Source organism: Syzygium oleosum, unplaced genomic scaffold (assembly GCF_021117445.2).
Source record: "Syzygium oleosum isolate NSW1041296 unplaced genomic scaffold, Sole_v2.1 Sole_v2.36, whole genome shotgun sequence".
In the NCBI taxonomy this organism is placed as follows: Eukaryota; Viridiplantae; Streptophyta; class Magnoliopsida; order Myrtales; family Myrtaceae; genus Syzygium; species Syzygium oleosum.
Window position 1 is genome coordinate 1,034,299 of NW_026607520.1, and position 20,657 is coordinate 1,054,955.

The 20,657-nt window shown below is 43.6% G+C and overlaps 1 pseudogene; it reads right to left on the reverse strand.

Annotated features, from left to right (window-relative positions):
- Positions 1 to 14,093, reverse strand: part of LOC115664369 (uncharacterized) — a 43,702-nt pseudogene extending 29,609 nt beyond the window's left edge.
- Between the last annotated feature and the right edge of the window lie 6,564 nt (positions 14,094 to 20,657).

A 20,657-nucleotide genomic window follows, 5' to 3' on the forward strand; every position in this document is an offset into this window, starting at 1 on the left:
AACTTGATTGTTTCGCTATCCCACGGAACCTCATCGTAAAAGCCGAGGCACATCAAAACGCTAAGCCCGCGCAAAAGAACCAACCCCACTTATGCCCTTGATCAATATCCTGCATGATGCAGCATCCTGCACTCCCTGGTATCTGTCGATATTGAGCTTCCCCTCCTCTATCTCCATGGCAAGCTTGAGAATGGGTAAAAGGACACTATAAGTGCCATAACTTGTGTACGGAGATCACTTTGGTGCCATAAATTTTTTTCGGATCACTTTGGTGCCAAGTCGGAGGAAAAACGATCACTTAAGTGTCATAAGTTTTTTTTGGATCACTTTAGTGCTAAAATTTTTGAAAAACGATCACTTAAGTGCTAAAAAATTTTTAAAACGATCATTTAAATACTGAAATTTTTGAAAAACGATCACTTAAGTGCCAATCTCCGGCGAGCCACGTAAGCTTCAGAAATTAATAAAAAAAAATGCCACGTCGGATTTCCGGCGAAAAATTGTGTACGGCACCGGAGTTGGCACTGAAGTGATCGTTTTTCAAAAATTTTAGCACTTAAGTGATCGTTTTTCAAAAATTTTAGCACTAAAGTGATCCAAAAAAAACTTATGGCACCAAAGTGAGCGCCGTACACAAGTTATGGCACTTGTAGTGTTCTTTTGCCCTTGAGAATGTAGTTGGTCCGGTACCCGAGTTTGCACTTACTCTGCAAGTAGTCCACGTCGAGGGTAGCAAGTTCCTTGGGGCACGAAAAGTTCCCGAGGTCAACCTCTTCGCCTTCCGTTTTCGTAGGAACCGGGTTTGCTCCACCCTTCTCTCGTCTTCGTTTCTTTCTCTTAGAGCCTTCAATCATGATCATCCTCATTTTCAGTTGTGCTAAATATTTTTTTTTTGGTCGAAAGTTGTGCTAAATATACTGAGAAGAAAGTGATGCCATATAGAATTCTTGTCACGCCCCGAACCCCAATCGAGCTCGCGATATCCGCCACTGGTCGATTATGCGATATCCCAGGAATTATCGCCGACCTCAAATACGATCATCAGAGATTTAACGCATGGCGGAATCCACAATTAACCCGGACAATTAAACTGGAGAGAATATTCAGGGAGAATACACATGTTTCTTTTCATTACCCACTTATAAAATATTTACAGATTACAACCACCGTAAGCACCAGCACACTGCAAATAAACCACTAGTACACCAAAAGATCATTGACCTGGCATTCTGACTTCAAAAATGGTACTCGTCCAAAACACCTATTCTTAGCCCCTACATTAGCCCCTACGCCCCTTGCTAGGCGTCCATTCCGAGTCTGACTCCTCGACCCCTAAATCTAAACTCTCCTGATCGGTCTGCTCCTCTAAGGGCTCTGACTTTGCCCCGATCTCAATCGGGTGATTGATGTCGCCCGACTCAGCTGGGGCTGCGTTCTGATACTCCTCAGCCAGAAAATCGAAGAAGTTGAACTCAGGTACGTAATTGGGGTCCATATATTCCTCGAACGGGAGTATATACTCCGGGTCTCCTACAGGCGCTTCTGACTCCTCAGACTCGCCATCAGGTTCTACCTCGGGTTCCACCTCTTCTGTTTCCCCCTCATCTGGTTCCTCTTCCTCTGGTTCCTCTTCCTCTGGTTCCTCCTCCTCCGGTTCCTCTTCGGGGATTGGCTCTAAGTCTATGTCCATCGGGTCATCCTCAGCTTGCGATGCCTCGGGCTCGGGCTCATACTCAGCCTCCGAAGATCCCTGAGCGGCAGGTGCTGGATGCATCCCAGACTGCGCTACACTAACCTCTGTACTAGTCAACTCTCCATCAATCGGGGGTACAGCAGTCGGGTCCCAGTCCCCAACTAAATCAAACGGAACATCGAAACCCCTAACGGGCCCGAACTCATCCCCGTCAGCATCCCGGAAGAACCAGGCCGTATATACATGAGTCTCCCAAAGAGGTAGTCCTACCTCTACAAATACGGTAGTAGTATACCTAATCCAGGTCATGTTATCTGGCATAGGGAATTCTGCAACATCGATCTCGGAGTGCACTGGTACCCCAAAATGCCCTGGTGGCGGTGGTGGAGGATTCATGAGTCCTGTCGGGGTTCTGAAATTTTTGGTTGAAACAACCGTGAGAACACTTCTCAGCAAGTTCACCCCTAAACCCCACCTAGGCTATCACGTACCTCCAGACAATCACCCTAACATACAATCACACACATACCATTATCACATAACAGGCACATCAGCACAATTACAAGCATGCACAATTCTCCTGTCATGCACTCATTCTATTATCATCACATCTCATCCACATTCCTCGCCAGTGACCCGCGTACACGTACACGCCTCAGGTACACTGCGACCTCTTTTCACATCACTTCCGGGCCCGCGTAAACATACACGCCTCAGGCCATGTTTCTTGCCCGCGTAAACGTACACGCCTCAGGCTCAACACCTGCCACCTACTGCGTAACCCGCGTTGAAGTACACGCCTCAAGCTAACAGTCTTCCGGTAATACCGGGCATCGTCCCGCGTAAACGTACACGCCTCAGGACGGCACAATTTCCACGAATACATATCACGCCACATTTCCTTCTCACTCAGGCACATGCTCAACAAGCATTTACCACACACAACTGGCCAATCACACATGGCCCGTGCACGCATCAATTATACACAAACCATGCTCACCCAGCAGTCAACACGGCCAATAATAGTAATTAAAATAATCTGGCCCACGCGTGCACCCAACAAACATAATTAACTCAACCAATTGCACAATCACGCATTTAATTTCATCACCACAGTCTAATTATTTTCAAACGCACGTAAAACACAGAAATCATTATTTTTCTCCCACCAAATGACGCCAAATCGATTCCGGTCCTTCACGGGACTTTTTCACCATAAATTTTCGGTTCTAAAAATTCAACTTGCGTCCCGATCGGCCCATCACGGCCCCATGAACAGTAGATCACAGCCACTGTTATTCTCGAATTTCCAATAAATATTGCCCGAATTAAATCCTAAGGCCCGCCACAAAATTTCCACTCTCAATTCATGCAATTCCGCACCTAACTTTTACTAGATTTCGCCCAAAAATCGCCCGTCGATACCCGAAGTCCTAAGTTGGGTTTAGAGCATGACTTACCCACGTTCTAGACTATCGCGGCTAGAACGGAAAGCGGCGGCACTTAATCGGGAACGGCGGTGACGGTGTACGGCTCCCGGGTGGCGGCGATCCGCTTGGGCGGCGACGGCGCGGCTTGGGCGGTGGCCGGTGGGGCTCACAGCCAAGGAGAGAAGAGATCGGGAGAGAGAGAAAAAGGCGGGATGGGGGTGGCGTGGTGCGGATCAGCGAGCGAACGGCGGCGGCTTGCGGGCGTGACCGGCGATCGGCGGTCTGGCGACGGCGACGGCAGGGGAGAGAGAGAGAGAGAGAGTATACTGTGTGGGGGGACTTCACGGCCAAAAGGGAGGAAAATTCACGATGGAGAGGGAGAGAAATGGAAGAGAGAGAAAGGGTCTTCTTGACCTAAATAGTGCAATTGACCCCTTTTTGGCAATTTACCAAAATGCCCCTCTCTCACATTTTGATCCGACGGTCCAAATTCGATCTAATCTTGAAACCGACGGCCAAGATCGAATCTTACCAAAAATATCCAAGGGTATACTTGTAATTTTTTAAAAAGTCCAAGGGCAAAATTGTCCAATCAAAAAGTTAGGGCAAAATGACCAAAATGCCCTTTAGCCATAAAACATGCCCTTTGTTAATCCTCAAGGGTAAAATGGTCCGATTCTCTGTTTCTCATAAAAATCAAGTTTTTATGAAGGATTCGGGCACAACAAAAATTGTACGTTACAACCGCAACGTCGTCCTAACGTCCCGTTGTGACTTCTAAATTTTTCGGTGTCCGATTTGGGCTGAATTAAATAATTAAATTCTATTAAACATAACTCGAGCGTTTCTCAAACTAACGGGCGGCTTGTTGGGGAAATTCGCTTATTCGACCCGTGACTGACACTAAATCGAGTCACGTGCAATTTATTCAGACCGTCACGACTTCGGTTGTCAATAAAATCGCGAGGATCAATTACTAGATCCGTGGGGCACGATCGTTCGGTATAGGTTCAGGATCGTTCGTCAATTCATTTCGTGGTCTAGCGGTATCACCCGCGATCCACTACTATGACAGTGGCGAACTGACCCCTGACTATCCTTAGATCGGCTAACAGTGGCTCAAAATATCACCTCGACGATTTAATGGTCGAAAGTCAATCCACGATCGAATTTTCTTTAGTCGTACGAATTTAATTCCCCGATTAGCCTTTCCCTAATGGTTAGCATCCCAGGAATGATCAGTTCCGGGCGAGAACTAACTACAAGTACATTCATAAAACTCAGTATTTTATAAATCCCAAATGGACTATTTTTTTTAAGATGTCACAACTCTTCCCCCCTTACAGAAATTTCGTCCTCGAAATTTACAAACCTCACCACTACCCAGAATTTACAAATCCTCCTACTGCTCAAACAATTGGGGGTATTGACGTTGCATCATCTCTTCACTTTCCCAAGTTGCGCCTTCAGTCCCGTGGTGCTCCCAAATAACTTTGATCCTTAGAACCCGTTCCTTCCGATCTTTAATCCTTACCGGCCTCTCTACATATGACACTTTGTCATCTACTTCGATCTCCTCATAATTCAACACATGAGTCGGATCCGGTTCATATTTCCTTAACATCGATACGTGGAACACATTATGCACTTGCGATAAATTCGGCGAAAGTGCAAGACGATAGGCTAAATCTCCAATTCTTTCCGGTACTTCAAATGGTCCCACGTACCTCGGACTCAACTTTCCCTTCTTTCCGAATCTGGATAGTCCTCTCATGGGCGATACCTTAAGAAAAACATGATCCCCGACTTGAAACTCCAAAGGTCTTCGCCTTCGGTCTGCATAACTCTTTTGACGGCTCTGCGCTGTCCTCAGCCTTTCACGAATAATCTTAACTGCCTCAATTGACTGCTCAACTAGCTCTGGCCCAGTTATAGTCCTTTCTCCCACTTCATCCCAACACACGGGCGTTCTACAAGCCCTACCATATAGTGCTTCAAAAGGCGCCATTCTAATGCTCTGCTGGAAACTATTATTATATGCAAACTCTACTAAGGGCAGTTGATCTTCCCACTTACCCTGGAAATCCAGCACACACGCCCTGAGCATATCTTCTAGAGTCTGAATCGTCCTCTCAGACTAACCATCTGTCTGAGGATGGTAAGCTATACTGAACTGCAACTTGGATCCTAACGCCGTCTGCAGACTTTTCCAAAAATTGGCGGTAAATCTGGGATCACGATCTGAGGTTATCGACACTGGTACCCCATGAAGACGGACTATCTGCTGCACGTACAACTCAGCATACCATTCTAATGCGAAATCCTTTCGCACAGCCAAAAAGTGTGCCGACTTAGTCAGTCTGTCGACAATCACCCAGATATGTGTCATGGCCTCTTTGGCTTCTTGGCAATCCCGTCACGAAGTCCATGGTTATATGTTCTCATTTCCATTCCGGGATTTCCAACGGTCGCAACAATCCTCCAGGCTTACAATGTTGCGCTTTCACCTGCTGACACGTCAGGCACTTAACCACGTGTTTAGCGATATCTGCCTTCATACCATTCCACCAGTAGTATTGTCTCAAATTCCGATACATTTTAGTACTACCTGGATGGATACTGTAACTGCTACGATGCGCTTCAGACAGAATCTCTTCCTTAAGTCTCGCATCGTTAGGCACACATAAACGTCCACGAAACTTCAATATCCCGTCTTCAGACACTTGAAAATCTGGCTTTCTCTTGGCCTCCTCCATCTCTAAAATCTTTTGGATTTCCTGATCCGAGGATTGCAACATCTTGATCTTAGCCTGAATTTCCGGTTCAATCCTAAGCGTAGCCAAGAAGCTCGAGACTTGACTCACTTCGAATCTGAACTCCGAGTCTCGTACTTTTTCCAACAGTGTCCACTCCTTGACCATCAAATGTGCCATACTCGACTTATGACTCAAAGCATCAGCTACCCGGTTAGCCTTCCCGGAATGATAAAGGATTTCACATTCGTAATCCTTCAACAACTCCATCCACCGACGCTGTCTCATGTTTAACTCCTTCTGAGAAAACAAATACTTGAGGCTTTGATAGTCAGTATAAATCTGAAACTTCTCTCCATATAAATAGTGTCGCCAAATTTTCAGGGCAAACACTATTGCGTCTAATTTCAAGTCATGCGTCGGATAATTCAACTCATGCGGTCTTAACTGCCTTGACGCATAAGCTACCACTCGCCCATTTTGCATGAGTACACATCCCAACCCTTTCAACGATGCGTCGTTATATATCTCATACCCTTCGGGTCCTGACGGAATCGTCAACACTGGTGCCGTTGTTGCTTCAATTCCTGAAAACTCATCTCACATTTGTCTGACCATTCAAACCTCGCTTCCTTTTTCAACAAATGCGTCAACGGCGTTGCTATTGACGAAAATCCTTCTACAAAGCGACGATAATATCCCGCTAAACCAAGAAAACTCCAAACCTCTGTTACCGTCGTTGGCCTTGGCCACTTCATCACAGCTTCGATCTTTGATGGATCAACTGAGATTCCTTCCCCCGAGATCACATGACCGAGAAATGCTACTCGACTGAGCCAAAATTCGCACTTGCTAAACTTAGCATATAGTGCGTTTTCCATTAAAGTCTGCAACACTCGATTCAAATGAAATTCATGCTCCTCTAAGCTCTTCGAGTATACCAATATATCGTCGATAAACACGATCACAAACTGATCTAAGAATTCTTTAAACACCCGGTTCATCAAATCCATGAAGGTAGCGGGGGCGTTCGTCAATCCAAACGGCATTACAGTAAATTCATAATGTCCATACCTCGTCCTGAACGCCGTTTTCGGTATATCCTCCTTTCTAATCCTCAACTGGTGATATCCCGTTCTCAAGTCAATTTTAGAGAACACCGAAGCCCCTTGCAACTGATCAAACAAATCATCAATCCTCGGCAATGGATATTTATTTTTAATCATCACCTGATTCAGCTGCCTATAATCTATACACAATCTCAACAATCCATCTTTCTTCCTCACAAATAACACCGGCGCCCCCCACGGAGACGCACTGGGATGAATAAACCCCTTGTCTAATAATTCTTGCATCTGCACCTTTAACTCCTTTAATTCTGACAACGACATCCTATAAGGTGCCTTCGAGATTGGCTCAGTTCCAAGTGCCAACTCGATTACAAATTCTACCTCCCTTGCTAGTGGCAGTCCCGGCAATTCATGAGGAAACACATCAGGATACTCGCACACCACAGCTATGTCCTCAAGCCTCGGCTCCTCAGCCGTCGAATCAACTACTGCCGCTAAGAACCCTTGACAACCTTCACTCAACAACTTCGTCATTTCCAATGACAAAATCCATGGAATCGAGGATCCTCCTCGACTTCCCACAAATTTGAATTCCGGATGTCCAACTGGATTAAATTGGATCACCCTACTACCACAATCCATTATGGCCCTCTGCTTAGATAGCCAATCCATACCCACAATTACATCAAAATCGTACATATCTAGAACCGCTAAATCAATCTTTTCCTCCCTATCCCCAATCACAATCTTATAGTCTGGACACCCCATCAAAACCAACATCTTTTCATCTAAGGGAGTCGTTACACATAGCACAACATCAAGCAATTGCGGTTCTATTCCAAGCAACTCAACAAACTATTTCGATATAAAAGAATGTGATGCCTCGGGGTCAAATAAAGCATACGCAGCATGGTTGCACAGAGAAATCGTACCTGTGACAACCCCTGGTGCGTTCTCAGCTTCTCTTATGGCCATGGCATACACTCGTCCTTGTGCCGGTGGCCTATTCTGATTTGCTGTCTGGGCCGCTCCAGTCTTATTCCCATTCCGAGGTGGCGGCAATGCAGGCGACCTATTCTGCCTGGGATTGGGACAATTTCTTATGTGGTGACCAAAACCTCCACATCCAAAACACGCTCCGCCTTGAGTTGGACAAGGTCCATTCCCGTGTCGACCTCCACAAATCCTACACGGTCCATTCTGATTCCGGGCCGGCTTTCCAATATTTCTTCTAACAAAAGGAGTAAAATGCCTATTATCTATCATCGGCCTCTTCCTAGGATTACGATTATCTCTACCTGGGTTAAACCTCGACCCAGAAGCGACGGTCCTATTCATATGATCTCGCTCTAGAATCTAGGCCCTATCAAACATTTCCTCATAAGTTTCCAAATTTACCAGTAACAACTGGCTACGGATATCAGCCCTCAATCCGTCCCGAAATCTCCGCGCCTTGTCATCGGGGTGCTCTACCATTCTCGACGCAAACTTTGATAATCTAGCAAAATTCCGCCTCATATTGAGCCACCGTCATCGGACCCTGGTGGAGTCTCATAAACTCTGCTAGCTTCTTCTCCCTAGCACTTGCCGAGAAATATTTTTCATAGAACTTCTCAGTAAAAACAGTCCAAGTCCGGGCTGTACCTTCTGGAAATATTCTATTTTTGGTGACCTTCTACCAGTCGTTCGCGTTGTCCTGCAACTGGTAAACCGCTAGAGTTACTCTTTCATTATCGGTACACTCTAGCACCTCAAAAGCCTTCTCGAGCTCCTCTACCCATCGAGGTGTAGCCTCAGGATCACCTTTCCCAGAAAGCTTAGGCTGTTTTAACTTCATAAACTGCTCTACCAGTTGATGCATTGGCCTATTCACAACCACTTGCCCCTGCCCTTGGTTCTCATTATTATTGACAGCAGCAGCGGCCTCGGCAGCTTGGGCAGTCGGAGCAGCTCTTTCCTAAGTCTGCTGATCTAACAGATTTCCAATCCGTTCCAACGTCCTCATAACAACTTCCATTCGAGGATCCTCAGCAGGTCTAGCTTCCACTCTGGGTTCTGCCGCAGCTCCAGCATTGACCCTAAGATTTTCTATCGCTCCTGCACCCATTCCGAGGTCCTCTACAGCCCTAGCTCGAGCACGACCTCGACCTCTTGTTCCCCTTCCAGCGCCCCTTCTTGGGACTCTTCCTACGCCTCTTCCTTCACTGCTCATTATCGCAATTCTATCACTCTCCTACCTGCTATAATTCCATTTAGGAATTAGCACTCTAGGCCAACTAGATTAATCTGATTCTAAACAGTGAATTAGCAACCCCTCACTACCAATCACGAGATCACAATCACAAAGGTCCGAACACTTACCTCAGGTCCAGACGCACCTGCATTTCCATCATCACAACAATTAATTCATTCAATCAATCACAACAACCAGTCTGGAGGCACGTGTAGCTCATTCCGCCTTACAACTCACTAAAGTCTCCCTAAATTCTACCCCAGGTTTCCGCTCCTTATCACTTCAAACTTCGACCAGTCTAGATCGAGCTGTCCTTGCTCTGATACCAATTCAAACGGGGATGTCACGCCTCGAACCCCAATCGAGCTCGCAACATCCGCCACTGGTCGATTATGCGATATCCCAGGAATTATCGCCGACCTCAAATACGATCATCAGAGATTTAACGCACGGCGGAATCCACAATTAACCCAGACAATTAAACTGGGGAGAATATTCAGGGAGAATACACATATTTCTTTTCATTACCCACTTATAAAATATTTACATATTACAACCACCGTAAGCACCAGCACACTGCAAATAAACCACCAGTACACCAAAAGATCATTGACCTGGCATTCTGACTTCAAAAATGGTACTCATCCAAAACACCTATTCTTAGCCCCTACATTAGCCCCTACGCCCCTTGCTAGGCGTCTATTCCGAGTCTGACTCCTCGACCCCTGAATCTAAACTCTCCTGATCGGTCTGCTCCTCTAAGGGCTCTGACTTTGCCCCGATCTCAATCAGGTGATTGATGTCGCCCGACTCAGCTGGGGCTGCGTTCTGATACTCCTCAGCCAGAAAATCGAAGAAGTTAAACTCAGGTACGTAATTGGGCTCCATATATTCCTCGAACGGGAGTATATACTCCGGGTCTCCTACAGGCGCTTCTGACTCCTCAGACTCGCCATCAGGTTCTACCTCGGGTTCCACCTCTTCTGTTTCCCCCTCATCTGGTTCCTCCTCCTCCGGTTCCTCTTCGGGGATTGGCTCTAAGTCTATGTCCATCGGGTCATCCTCAGCTTGCGATGCCTCGGGCTCGGGCTCATACTCAGCCTCCGAAGATCCCTGAGCGGCAGGTGCTGGATGCATCCCAGACTGCGCTACACTAACCTCCGTACTAGTCAACTCTCCATCAATCGGGGGTACAGCAGTCGGGTCCCAGTCCCCAACTAAATCAAACGGAACATCGAAACCCCTAATGGGCCCGAACTCATCCCCGTCAGCATCCCGGAAGAACCAGGCCGTATATACATGAGTCTCCCAAAGAGGTAGTCCTACCTCTACAAATACGGTAGTAGTATACCTAATCCAGGTCATGTTATCTGGCATAGGGAATTCTGCAACATCGATCTTGGAGTGCACTGGTACCCCAAAATGCCCTGGTGGCGGTGGTGGAGGATTCATGAGTCCTGTCGGGGTTCTGAAATTTTTGGTTGAAACAACCGCGAGAACACTTCTCAGCAAGTTCACCCCTAAACCCCACCTAGGCTATCACGTACCTCCAGACAATCACCCAAACATACAATCACACACATACCATTATCACATAGCAGGCACATCTGCACAATTATAAGCATGCACAATTCTCCTGTCATGCACTCATTCCGTTCTCATCACATCTCATCCACATTCCTCGCCAGTGACCCGCGTACACGTACACGCCTCAGGTACACTGCGACCTCTTTTCACATCACTTCCGGGCCCGCGTAAACGTACACGCCTCAGGCCATGTTTCTTGCCTGCGTAAACGTACACGCCTCAGGCTCAACACCTGCCACCTACTGCGTAACCCGCGTTGAAGTACACGCCTCAGGCTAACAGTCTTCCGGTAATACGGGGCATCGTCCCGCGTAAACGTACACGCCTCAGGACGGCACAATTTCCACGAATACATATCACGCCACATTTCCTTCTCACTCAGGCACATGCTCAACAAGCATTTACCACACACAACTGGCCAATCACACATGGCCCGTGCACGCATCAATTATACACAAACCATGCTCACCCAGCAATCAACACGGCCAATAATAATAATTAAAATAATCTGGCCCACACGTGCACCCAACAAACATAATTAACTCAACCAATTGCACAATCACGCATTTAATTTCATCACCACAGTCTAATTATTTTCAAACGCATGTAAAACACAGAAATCGTTATTTTTCTCCCACAAAACGATGCCAAATCGATTCCGGTCCTTCACGGGACTTTTTCACCATAAATTCTCGGTTCTAAAAATCCAACTTATGTCCCGATCGGCCCATTACGGCCCCATGAACAGTAGATCACAGCCACTGTTATTCTCGAATTTCCAATAAATATTGCCCGAATTAAATCCTAAGACCCGCCACAAAATTTCCACTCTCAATTCATGCAATTCCGCACCTAACTTTTACCAGATTTCGCCCAAAAATCGCCCGTCTATACCCAAAGTCCTAAGTTGGGTTTAGAGCGCGACTTACCCACGTTATAGACTATCGCGGCTAGAACGGAAAGCGGCGGCACTTAATCGGGAACGGCGGCGACGGTGTACGGCTCCCGGGTGGCGGCGATCCGCTTGGGCGGCGACGGCGCGGCTTGGGCGGTGGCCGGTGGGGCTCACAGCCAAGGAGAGAAGAGATCGGGAGAGAGAGAAAACGGCGGGATGGGGGGTGGCGTGGTGCGGATCAGCGAGCAGACGGCGGCGGCTTGCGGGCGTGACCGACGATCGGCGGTCCGGCGGCAGCGACGGCAAGGGAGAGAGAGAGAGAGAGTATACGGTGGGGGGGGGGACTTCACGGCCAAAAGGGGGGAAAATTCACGATGGAGAGGGAGAGAAATGGAAGAGAGAGAAAGGGTCTTCTTGACCTAAATAGTGCAATTGACCCCTTTTTGGCAATTTACGAAAATGCCCCTCTCTCACATTTTGATCTGACGGTCTAGATTCGATCTAATCTTGAAACCGACGGCCAAGATCGAATCTTACCAAAAATATCCAAGGGTATACTTGTAATTTCTTAAAAAGTCCGAGGGCAAAATTGTCCAATCAAAAAGTTAGGGCAAAATGACCAAAATGCCCTTTACCCATAAAACATTCCCTTTATTAATCCTCAAGGGTAAAATGGTCCGATTCTCCGTTTCTCATAAAAATCAAGTTTTTCTGAAGGATTCGGGCACAACAAAAATTGTATGTTACAACCGCAACGTCGTCCTAACGTCCTGTTGTGACTTCCAAATTTTCCGGTGTCCGATTTGGGCTGAATTAAATAATTAAATTCTATTAAACGTAACTCGAGCGTTTCTCAAACTAACGGGCGGCTTGTTGGGGAAATTCGCTTATTCGACTCGTGACTGACACTAAAACGAGTCACATGCAATTTATTCAAACCGTCAAGACTTCGGTTGTCAATAAAATCGCGATGATCAATTACTAGATCCGTGGGGCACGATCGTTCGGTATAGGTTCAGGATCGTTCGTCAATTCATTTCGTGGTCCAGCGGTATCACCCGCGATCCACTACTATGATAGTGGCGAACTGACCCCTGACTATCCTTAGATCGGTCAACAGTGGCTCAAAATATCACCTCGACGATTTAATGGTCGAAAGTCAATCCACGATCGAATTTTCTTTAGTCGTACGAATTTAATTCCCCGATTAGCCTTTCCCTAATGGTTAGCATCCCAGGAATGATGAGTTCCAGGCAAGAACTAACTACGAGTACATTCATAAAACTCAGTATTTTATAAATCCCAAATGGACTATTTTTTTCGGGATGTCACAATTCTTACCTCGAGTGCTTCGCTCTAGCTGAAGTGCACATAAAGCTCGGGCCATCTCTAGGGTCCTTCTCCACCTATGACAATTTTAGGTAGGACCCAAATCAGCATAGTCAACCCTTAAATCGATATGTATGTGATTTGGATGGCATGACGAGAGGTCAAGAACAGTGAGCGCGACAAAAGTTGATTTTTCTTTAATATGATTAGGGAATATCGAATATTATTATGACGAAGAACAAGGTCTGAAAACAAGGTGAACCTCTCACAGTAGCATCATACGTAATATATTGTTCAAAATCAAGGGCATCTGTTCGTTGGGTGTGATTCAGAACAAAGTCGGACCTAATGATGAATTCGGAACAGAAACCACTATGCATATGTCGTAGAGCTTATGAACACAGAAACTCAATATTGAGCATTATGAGATATCGGGAGATCATAATAGAGTCTGATATTTCCTCAATTACAGTTATGTGGTTTCTTATTCGGGTCATCGTCTTCTTTGTCCTACTTATAAATGTTCAACAAAGCTAATTCATCACAAATTTTTCACATGAAGAGAACTAGACTTCAGTACATAACTGGCAGTTGCAAAGGAGTATAGATTTGACGACATCTTCGAAGAGCGAAGGAGAACGAAAAACTCGACCGAATCCTCTATCCTTCGCTTCCGAATGCACTTTATGGAACTCCTTCACGTTCCTCTCGTCACTTTTCGACAACCTTAACATCCGAATTACTTGCTCCTGCGATAATATATATATCCATGCTTTTTCATCACTAGTTTGTATGTACTTCACCCGCGCAGAGAGAGAGAGAGAGAGTACAAAAATCGCTTGCTGGTCTTGGGAGGAGAGACATCGAGCGCGATGAACTCGGATGAGCAACAATGTGCTGCTGGGACCGGGAGGCTGCGAGATAGACACCTCAACGGAGGACGGCAAATCAGCAAGACGGAGAGGCCGCCGCAGCGTCTTGGCGGAAGGAATCCAACGGTTCGGAGCCATCATGAAGAATCCATGGTTGCACACCGCCTTCTCTAGATTGAACGTAGAAGAGCTTTCGTCTAAGCGCAACTGGAGATCGCAGCAATCTTCCATGTCCGACGTCAACAGAAGGTAAAAGAAACACAAAAATGAGGAAGATCCTTAACGCTTCCTTAAAACGCAAAGATTGCACAACGTTCCAATTCATGGGGAATCCTCACACCCTCGACTGATGCAAACAAAATCAAATTCGACAGGTCAATTCCATCTCATACTTATGGTGACTCCTCGTTTACCTCTATTGGGAGCGAGAGGACGAAGTAAAACTAAATGCAGACAGACGAGGCTCTCTTCTAGGAGTCCCCGCAGAATGTTTACTATAGACAAGCACGAAAAAAGAGAGAACGGCAGCATTGAAGAGTCGTATCCAAGCGAGAACGAAGATTCATAATAACCCCTGCTAAAATTAAATAATTCTAGATATCATACTAAATTTATGAGTATATATGCATGCATTGGCTGGTCGCTTCGAAAATTTCTCTAAAGGTTATCTAAGATTAATTTGATAATCGATGAGGAGAATTAGTAATTTAGAGAAAAATCAACTCGACAAAATAACATTAAATTTCAGAATTTATGACAATTTGATTGTTTATTATAAGGACAAATAGGTGAAATGCACTTGCAGGATTGCACCATTCTTATGCCCATGATATATAAGCACAGTTGATAAAGTTTATAATAGTTGTACCTATGTGATGGTCGTGGAACCGTGGAAGAACATTGATGAGCGGCTTGCCGAAATGGTCGATTGAGGAGATTTAAAACGATTGAACAAATAGTTTCATGGTGCATGTAACTTTTATAGTAGATTTGACTATATAATGCTTTCGTTGGGTTTTTTCTATTATTAATTTCTCTAATGAATTAAGCTTGTAAAAGCATTTTTAATTATCAGAACATTATATAACTTGCTAAAAGTTTGTAGTATTCAATGTTGAACACTAAACAAATTACAAATTAAAAGCTAAAGTACAATGAAACATGGCAAGAAGCATAGCAAGATCGTATTTTTGCTACATGTCATGTTTACTACATGCAAAAAATATTTTATTTTCTAAAACTTTCAAATGTCAATAAGCCGACGCTATGTATATTTGCTAGTATATAGAGATTTAAACCCCTTTTATCAAAATTTAAATTGTTGTAAGAAAATATGAGTGAGATATTAAATATTAGAAAAATAACTCAAATTTAAAAAGTAACTCATTAATTGATTACCTGCCAATCATCTTCATTAACGTAAATGATGATTTTGTCCATATATAGGTATGATATTCAAGTGAATTTTGTGCAACTCACAGCACCATGGAAATTCATGTCATTTTATGCCTTCTTATGACATCATTAATTAAGTTAGTAGTTAGCACATATCTATATATCGATATAAATTTATAAACTTGTATCATGTATTAATTACACTGCATTGATGATCCATTGATGTTAATTGATTATACTTTAGCTAATTGATTTTTAATTTTATTTGATTAATCTTATATATATTATGGGTTTTTATCCATTAATAACAAGAGGTTTTGTAATTAGTGTTTTTCAGTTAAGTATGTTGTTTTTGTTGTTGTTGTTGCTATTATAATTTGTTATCATTATTATTGGTATTTTCATTGTAAAGAAAATGTATATCTTATGTCTACTATTGCTATCAAAAGGGATTTTCTTAGATATATTATTAATTAACATTTTCTTATACATATTATAATAATTATCATAATACCACTATTATATTTAGGGAAAAATATTCGTGCATTAATGATATCAAATAAATTAATGAATATCTCATATACATATAAAAATGGGTTATGACATAAGGATCCATTACAGTAATTAATTTTTTAGCCCAGTTAAATAGTCTTGGTTAATTATCTTCAAGTAGATGATGACCGTTTCATCCCTAGTGCCCTTGCTCACATTATAACTCACATCAATGGTTAGTAATGCCTTTTCATTTTTGATACGAGGTTTCAAAAGAGGTGCGCGGCGAATATCGCTAATTCAATCGGGATACTTACGCAAATTTTCATGTTTATATTGTCATCATCGTAAGCTAGACCATTTTCATCTTCCACTTCTATGTAATCTTCATCTCTTTCCTTTTTTTTTCTTTTACAATTCCCTAAATCGAAATATCATAATTCGTTTTCCTATTCCTATAGATCGTATAAACCTTATTTGGTATAACTACTTGAGCTGGATAAAAAAAACTTTAAGGGGGGAGATTCTATAGGATCTTATCCCAATTTTTCTTTTGCTAGGCTCATAGCTAAAAACCCTACTTTCTTACAATTACGAGGGTTATTCAGATATGAAGTATTTGCTTGTTCTAAGATATTTTATCCTTGCCTTGAATCAAATCATTGGGTTGAGATATTACTTCAATGATTTTTAACCGTTTCAAAGTGGGCAGCAACATGCCCTTTTTTCTAATTGAAGTTTATCAAAGAATCATAAACGGTTTATTCATGCATGATACTGTTGACACCAAAATAAGAATCGGTATAAGTGCCGAATCAGCTTTAATGCCGAATCCGGCGTATAATGGAAATCAGCCATCTTCCGAAACACGTCTGGACCAAATTCGGAATCATGCTGAGAAGCAAGTGTGAATGACATCGTGTCCCGAATTCGGTAATTGATGAAAATATGTATATTTACCGAAATATGGAGAGTTATAGTTCGGGACATTGGAATATTTATGCCTCAGGACAGCGACCCTTTCCCGAAATTCGGGAGATTCACACTTCGGGAATACACTGAAGAATCATAGTCCGGCCATGTAAATCACGACAGCAAGAAGTTATGAGCAGGAGTGGAAATAATGAGCACGAGTATATTATGGGAAGTTACTTGTCCAAATTTGAAATCATTTTAGCGGTTGAGATCAAGTTTTGGCGGACAATAAAACTGGAAAAACGTGGTTAGAAAAGGCAGTTATTGGAAGCGCCAAAATATTCAAAGTTTGAAAACATGGAAATAACCGACGAACAGTTGCAGGATAGGAGGAGATACAAATACTCAGAGGAAGCAAAGAAAAAGACAGGATCAACAATGCAAAAACACTCAAGCTTATCTGCACTTTAGTTTCCTATGCATCTTTACTTCATGTATTTACAGATTCCTGTAGCTGTAGTTAACTTTCAAGTTCTTTACAGCTTTCGTAGGAGTATCGTAACATAGCTTGGAACTCTGTTGATCCTAGATCCATTTTCAATCCATCTGATTTCTATCCATTCCATACAATCCTGTGTTACACTTTATTTTTCACCACAACTCTTCTAGTAATCAAGCCACATAACCTACCTTAATAAAAATCGAAAACCAAAGTTTCGATGAAGGATATTCCTCGTCGTAAAACGAGCGAACATCTTTTTGGCACGCCCGGTGGGACTCGCATGGTAAGATTTGGAGAAATGGTGAGAACCAGGCAATCTGAAGGAATACCGGTGGGTAACGTCAACAATCCAGTTGAAGGAGCACGTTCTGAGCATTCTTCGGCTAATCAAGTAGAGGAAAGTGCCGATATTCCTCAGCAATTAACTGAAGAACAAGCCCGTGCATTAGCACCAGACAATACCTTGGTTGCCACTATGAAAAGGATGTTTGAGGAACAGCAGTACGAGCTTACCAACCATATAGTACGACATGTGACAGATGTGATAAACCCATGTTGATCAATGCTATAAATCAGGTAATCTCGCGTCCCAGTTCATCTTCTCAAGTGCCGCCTTTTTATACAAATCCTCTTAGGGCAACATTGTTTCCACCAACTTCGAGACCTCCTCATATGGGGTATAATGGCAATGGAGGATCAAATTCTCAATCTCCTGTTAGAATTATACCAAGGCCAGAGAATCCTACCCCTATAAACCTTATGAATGGTGTGAGTGCTTATAATTTCCCTCAAAATGCCCCGAATGATGTTAATTTGGTTAATCCCATGCTCACAAATGCACCACCAGTGATGAATGTACCTCCACCAGTAAATATGCCTAATGCTGACCATATCAGACCACCTGCACCTCAACCGTATCCTCATATGATAGAAAACCCTCTTTATAGGCCACCACCATTCGTTAATTTTAACATGGAGCAGCAAGGGGTGAATCGACCTCAACAGTTTGATCCTAGGGGTCAAGATCCTTGGTTAGGCCAGCAAAATTTAAGGCTATGGAACCCAGATAGAGTTGCAGAATTGGTGATGCAACAGTTGGGAGCAGAGAGAGGATTGCCAAGGCCAGTATATAGGAAGCCACATCCCGATTGGGTTGATAACATACCATATCCAAGGGGTTTCAAGATGCCAGACTTTGCTGTATTTACTGGAGAGGAAGATCAGTCAACTGTGGAACATGTGGGCCGATTCCTGGCACAATGTGGAGAAGCTAGAACTAATGAGTATCTAAGGTTAAGGTTGTTCCCATTGTCTTTGTCAAGAACAGCGTTTACTTGGTATACAAATTTGCCTGCGAATTCTATTCAAACATGGGCCGAGATGGAAAGGCAATTTCATTCTTAGTTTTACCGAACGGTACCAGAGGTAACGGTAGCCGATTTGGCCAGGATGTATCAATATAACACTGAGACGGTAGATCAGTTTATTGCCCGTTTCAAGAAATCCAGAAACCGATGTTTAACGTCACTCACTGAGAAGGAGTTCACAGATTTGGCTTTTAACGGCTTGAGGTTTAACCTTAAAGAAAGATTTGAAGGACAAGCCTTTGACGATCTCTTTCAATTAAACGCTCGGGTTTCTAAGTATGAACACTTGTTGAAGGAGAAAGATAAGAAGCCGAATAAGGACAATCGGCAGGCAGTTGCATTTGCCGAAAGTACCGAACATGGTGGGATAGCTGAAGAGGAGAATGAGATAGCCGTAGCAACTATGGTACTTGAAAAACTGTATGTGTGCCCAGCACTTAAACCGGCCAGGGTAAGGGATGTATCTAAGTTCAAGGCTAAGGAGACCAACAATTATTCCTTTGATATTTATAAGTTAGATGAAATATTTGACCTGCTGTTGAAAGATGGACTGATCAAATTATCTGAAGGACGGGTAATCCTGTCAAAGGAGGAGATAGCAGATAAGAGATATTGCAAATGGCATCACTCTACAACTCATGATACGGTAAATTACATTATGTTTAGAAAAACAATCCAGGAGGCAATTCGCCAAGGCAAGATTAAATTTGCCGAAGACAAAGGCAAGGCCCTAATGAAAGTAGACACAGACCCTTTTCCCGAACATGATCAACATGGTTAATATACGAGAGACAACAGACGATAACAACAAACAACTTTGCACTCGTTGTCACCGGGAGCTGACTCGGCAAGATCGGGAGTTTCCTAGGTTCCAATTCATGAGGGGAACGAGAGGGAGATACCGATCGGGATCATTTGTTCGCAGGATAAGCGGACCAAGGGTAAGATCTGAGATTGTAGCTACCGAAAATTCTTCAGTACAAACAAGAGAGGAGGCAATTTACCCAAGGCAGACAGCACAGGTGCTAGAAAGAAAAGATGTTGGTCATAAGCATGAGAGGAAGGAATATTACCTTGATTCATCTCGATTAGCCCCACCAATTCGGGAGTTGGATATGTAAGTTCATGAAGAAAATGAAACATTACCAAAGTCTACAAAGAAAAAGAGTTTATGGCAGCGATATAAGGAAGGTGATCCCAAGGTTGGATTGCTTGGAGAACCTAGTGGGAAGTTTGACTATGTGGTCTATTATGGAAATACTGACGATTATCCACCTCCATCATTGCTAGTTGAGCCAACTGGTTGGGGAGATGAGTTCGATGATCCACCACCATTAATGTCTCAGGAAATTCACAGAAGAAAAACGGTTAAGGTGCCGTATGACCCTCCCGAGGGAAAATGGTCAACAGTTAAATCACCAGGACAGGCATCTTATAGAACCATCAAGAGGCGTTTCCAGCGAATAAGAAATAGGCAAAGGAATTTTGAGAATGGCCAAGCTAAAGGTATGGCAAGGCAAGGTTTACCTTTCACATCTGTCAGCAGGAAAGGTAATTGGGTCTGGAAAAGAAATCCCGATGAAAAAGATCAGAGTAAACCAGAACCAGGTGATTCGGGAAGTAGCTCTCACATCGAAATGAAAAAGGAGAAAGGAGTTGCTCAGGTTTCACAGACAATTAATTTTGGGCAGATTACTGTAGCTTTCAATCCAAAGCAACAAGGGAAGGTGGAACAAAAAGACTTGGATCCTAAATTGTCACAAAAAGATGGCAGAAGTTACCGAACTGGCTATTCCAAGATATCGAAGAAATGTGGTTCTCCAGTACGGATAAACATGGTCCACGCTAGACTTCCAGCGAGGTATGGAACTAATTTGATAGTGGAAGAAGACATCGAACACATTTCAGAAAAAGAGACAACCATGGCAGAATTCCAGTTTTCCGACAAAGAAGCCATCAAGTTTGATAAGGTACCTTCTGAAAAAGCAAAACATCTAAGATCCTTGATTGTTTCAGGAAGGGTCAATGGTAGGTCTGTCGATAAAATCTTTGTAGATGCTGGAGCTACTTTGAACCTCATATCTTACAAATACTTCAAGAAATTAGGGAAAGATGATAATGACA